The 5,077-nt window shown below is 44.9% G+C and overlaps 1 protein-coding gene across 1 annotated transcript in view; it reads right to left on the bottom strand.

Moving 5' to 3' along the window:
• LOC102203116 (ubiquitin-conjugating enzyme E2 E2-like) overlaps positions 1–5,077 on the bottom strand; it is a 70,360-nt gene that overhangs the window by 16,435 nt on the left and 48,848 nt on the right. The gene's annotated exons all lie outside the window — the stretch shown is intronic.

Genomic DNA, 5,077 nt, shown 5'->3' with positions numbered 1-5,077 from the left:
CACACACACACACACACACACACACACACACACACACACACACACACACACACACACACACATCTGTGAGAGGAGATGCACTAATCCAATTCCCGTTTCGACTGGCATTAGGCCAGATGCTCCTGTCAGTTCTTCTCTTACTTTTACTTTCATCATTGACGCAGTGAAAGAAAGGCACAGAAACGTGGAGCTGTTGGTGAGAAACAGCAGGCGGTTATAAAGCGCCGGCCGCTGCATTTGTTGTCAGCGTGTGTTTGGACACAGAGAGGAATTATGTAGTCTGGGCTGTGGCAGTGAGCCGGGGCCCGGTGGGCTCAAAGAAATCTATGTTTGTGTGCCAAACAGATTTTACTGCCAGTGGTTGGATTCATCGTGGTGGTGACACTGACAGAGTATTTCAGTTATTTTAAGCCATTTATTTCAGATTCAAGTATCCACATGCATTTTAAACAGGGAGCACATTTTCTAGTTGTGTGTTACAAACATGCCAGCTGGGAAATCTGGGTCCATTTGACTCAAAACGTAACACCTGTATAGTCGTAATCTGAAACGGGCTAAGGCCTCAGTCACACAGGCCGAGGCTCAGTCTGCTAACCACCAGTCGCTAGGAACAAGGGTCACTAAAGGTTCTGCTGGGGGGACAAAGAGGTGCTGTGGGTCGTTTGGTCCCGGGCCGTGAGAGTTGAGGCTCGGGTGTGAAATTGATGGTTTTCAGGGTTTTTATCATTAACTCAGTTCCCTGGGTCTTTCCCGTGTTGTAGTTGTGCGTCTTATTTTGAAAGAAATGTGTTACCATAGCGACCAGAGAGCATTGAGGGGCAGAGAGGAGGACGTTACGCTCAATGTTGTTGGTGCACTTTAGGAGGACGCTGCTAATAAAGTTACACAATTACACACTGAATTTGTGTTTATTGTTATATCTACAAAATACCCGTTTTTGTCGTATCATTTTATTTTGTTGCATTTATCCGCCACACCTTAAACTCCGGTCTGTGAAAATACTGTCTGACGTTAAACCGTCTGTGGGCACCGCTGCTCATTCACAGCAAGGCTCACTGTAAAATCATCTAAACTGCTGTTATTGTCACCCAAAATTACGCGGTTGCTTTGCGACATGTTGTGTATTTTTCACACTAGCTTTACTTCCCCCTTTATTTCAGGTGTTACACCGACAGTGTTATGGATGAAAGTTGATTGAGTCTCTTGCCAAACCTTGTGTGAACACTGTCACAGAGCTCTGAGTGAAGCAGGTGGATTTTAAATCACTGAATTACTTTTGTAAATGATTTCATGAACACAGCACATACAAGCTCATGTTAGATGCTTCAATCCAAAAACAGCTCAGCGCTCAAAAATTCACGTCATTAAATCCTATTAAGAGGCAGACACTGGGCTCTACACCTCTTCAGCTCGTTCATTTCTTCCTGCAGTTGCAGTTTACATGCTCCGTCACAGCTTTCTCTTCCTGTACCTGCAGCCTGACACAACCTGCTCTGGCAGGAGGACAGATCCCAGCTCCAGTTGATTTTCTATCACCTTCCTACGCCTGTCAGGATGATGGAGGACACAGATCTTGAAAATTCACCTAAGGGTCTGCTCTCCTATTTATCCAGGGGAACTTTTTCTTTTTTAAATCTCGGATCACTTCTAGAGCAGAGAATGACCTGAGCTTGTTTATAATGAGGGCCAAACGCAGCTATTTCCACACTGTAAGCCATAAATAATGAGCACTGAGCTTGTCCCTCTACAGGGACATAAAGAAAGAACCTCGTCTGTAAACGGCTCTCTGGTGATAGCTGAACTACAACAGTGACACAAATTAGACCCTCCTTCAGAACGTTTTTAGTGGACTTTATTGTGGATTGACTTCATTGGCTTTGCGTATTTTGCTGGCAGTTAATGAGACAACATCCAGAGGACATCATGTGTTTGAATGCTGCATCTAAATAGTCTTGGTGTAGTGGCCACAGTTCAGCTCTTTGTTAAGCAGCACAATCACAGGTTTGCTGGAGATATCATTACACCTGAAACTCTTCACATTATAACAGAACAAAAAGATGACTTTAACTGTCCTTTCACCACGGAGCTTAGCTAACATGCCAGTAATGTCCCTGCAGTCAGCTACAGACAGAAATGAACATTTCTAATAATTTACTAAACTAAGTGTTTACAGCTGTGAAACAGGAGGAGGCTCAAGAAGCCTGGAGAGCAGGCCGCCAAGAAATCAGAGAAAAGCTTGGCTAAGAGAATTTAAGCTGTGGTGAAGGAAGGTGGTCATACAAACACTGACTTTCAATCTATGCATCTGCTTCTTGATGCGTCCTCAATCATCCAGGTAAGGAAATCTCCAAGAGCTGATTCTGTTCATCTGGACGTAGCGTTTTGTGGGAGAAACGTTTCGTCACTCATCCAGGTGACTTCTTCAGTCTCAGCTGACTGCAGGGTTCCCCACTGAAGGGCTGGTTTCAGTTATTATGCAAATGTCCTGTTTATAAGGTTGGAAACCTGCACAGAAAGACCTGATGGAGGAACTGAACTCAGGACCTTGTGCATTACATGCACATGAGGGGCCACGTAAAGTTGCAACATAAGGCAGCGCTCTGTCCTTAATTTAACTCTGCTGTGTAGTTTGATCATTTTCACTTCCATCAATGATGTGGCATCCCACTGTTCCCAACACATGTTCCAGTTCATTTCATAACAGATACCAGCAGGATTTTCCCCATTTGACTGGTTTTCAAAGTGTCCCTTTGGGTTTTTGAGCAGATTGTAATGAAACAAGATGTGAAAAAATCACTAACAAAAGATCCAAGTACAATTTTTGTTTTTATTGCTGTTTTTATTGCAGCACGGTGGTTAGCACTGTTGCTGCACAGCAAGAAGGTCCTGAGTTCAATTCCACCATCAGGCCGGGGTCTTTCTGTGAGGAGTTTGCATGTTCTCCCCGTGTCTGCGTGGGTTCCCTCCGGGTACTCCGGCTTCCTCCCACCGTCCAAAGACATGCAGCTTGTGGGGATAGGTTAATTGATTAATCCAAATTGCCACTAGGTGTGAATGGTTGTCTGTCCCTGTGTGTTGCCCCTGCGACAGACTGGCGACCTGTCCAGGGTGTACCCCGCCTCTCGCCCTATGACAGCTGGGATAGGCTCCAGCGCCCCCCGCGACCCTGAAAAGGAGAAGCGGAAGCGAATGGATGGATGGATGTAATGAAACAGTGTGCAGCCAAAGACTTAAACTGAACATGGATTTGAATTGAACGATTGTATTTTCACTGGTGCATTCCTGTCATACAGCAGAGAACCACTAAAATGTGAGTGCAGTGGAGGTGCTGAGCAGGACGACAACGAGCACAAACTAGAACTGAAGATATCTGAAGTATCATCTCTTTGATAAACATATAAATGATGCATCAAAAGCCAGAGATTAGGCTTTGATTCACAGACAGACTGGAGGTCAGTATGAACACATGTCCATACTGTGACTACAACGGTCTCCTACAGAAGATCTCCAAGCCTGGAGTGGAGAAAACTCAGAAACCTTTATGCTAACAGATATCTGTGATTAAAAACTGCGTTTGAGACTTTGTTTCACACTGAGATGGGGTCATGATTAATGAGTACTAGCAGAGCACGGAGACTTTTAGATGTTGTTTTGGTCTTTAAAGATGTGAGTCACCGGATGCAAAAACTTTTTAAACCTTCATCTAAAAGTTCTTCTAAAAAGTCGGAAATTTTTAATTGATTTTTAATTTACTCTTGTGTAACAGCTGATCCAACGACCACAGTCAGCCACACCTCCCTTTGAGCTCTTTTGTGGCTCGTGCCTTTATTTATTTTCTCGTACCAGAAGCTATTTTTAGCCTGGCAGCAGAGATAAGCTCTCATTGGGAGTTCAGCATTGGGAGTGCTCAGCTAACAGAACAAACAGCTCTGCAGTCTTTAACAATGAGAAGGGCTAATATTACCACTGCATCTGTAGCTGGTTGGATGCTACTGCTGATGTGTAGTGACGCTTATTAAAGAAAGAAATGAAGCGCACAGAAACAGCACGTGAGCAACTCAGCTAAGGTTGTGAATATGTCAGATTACCTGTTTGCAGCTTTATTTAGAGAGGAGCCCTCACACACTCAGACTCATGCAGGACAAACACAGTGTAGTAATGCTGGCTCAGCTGCACCTGCTCAGAGCTACTGCTGAGTCTGTACGTGGTCACACAAAAGCTCTCAGCTGCTTCATCTTACTCACCTACATGTGAACCAAGCTTCACAGCTTCACAGCTTCACATATCCATGCTACATTCACAACAACACTCGAATTATTATTACAACTTGTATCTATTCTGGGCAATGTTTGGCATTTGACTTGTAATAAGAAATATTGATATGTCTTCTGTTTAGCGTCAAACATACTTGAAGGTCATTAAATGTAAAGATTATCTGACAGACCGAAGCTGCAGCGACTGACCTGTGCAGTTGTTACAGGAAGACCTCACACAGACATCCTGACTCATATCTGTGAGACCACTGGACCAGACTGGCTAATCGAATGTGTAATGCCAAAGCATTAAAAAATAAACTTATTAGTTCATGCTGAGAGCCACGGTCCACTGCCACACATGCACACAGACACGCTCTGTGATGCTTACAGTAAGGACAGAGCGGCACAAATACACGTGTTTGCAGTTTGCAGAGCTCCAACACACAAAGATAAAGGACAAACGCCCCTCAGCACTCTCTGTGCTCTGGTGGACAAACAGACCAGAGACATACGGGCATACTCACGGGCGTACACACAGGTGTACACACAGGTGTACACACAGTCGTACACGCGGGCGTACACACGGGCGTACAAACAGGCGTACAAACAGGCGTACACACAGTCGTACACACGGGCGTACAAACAGGCGTACACACAGGTGTACACACAGTCGTACACACGGGCGTACACACGGGCGTACAAACAGGCGTACACACAGTCGTACACACGGGCGTACAAACAGGCGTACAAACGGGCGTACACACAGGCGTACAAACAGGCGTACAAACAGGCGTACACACAGGTGTACAAACAGGCGTACA

The sequence above is a fragment of the Pundamilia nyererei genome, unplaced genomic scaffold (genome assembly GCF_000239375.1).
Source record: "Pundamilia nyererei isolate P.nyererei 1_Seehausen unplaced genomic scaffold, PunNye1.0 scaffold00232, whole genome shotgun sequence".
Lineage (NCBI taxonomy): Eukaryota > Metazoa > Chordata > Actinopteri > Cichliformes > Cichlidae > Pundamilia > Pundamilia nyererei.
Note: the sequence above shows the minus strand (reverse complement) of the source record. Positions and strands in the feature narration are given on the sequence as shown.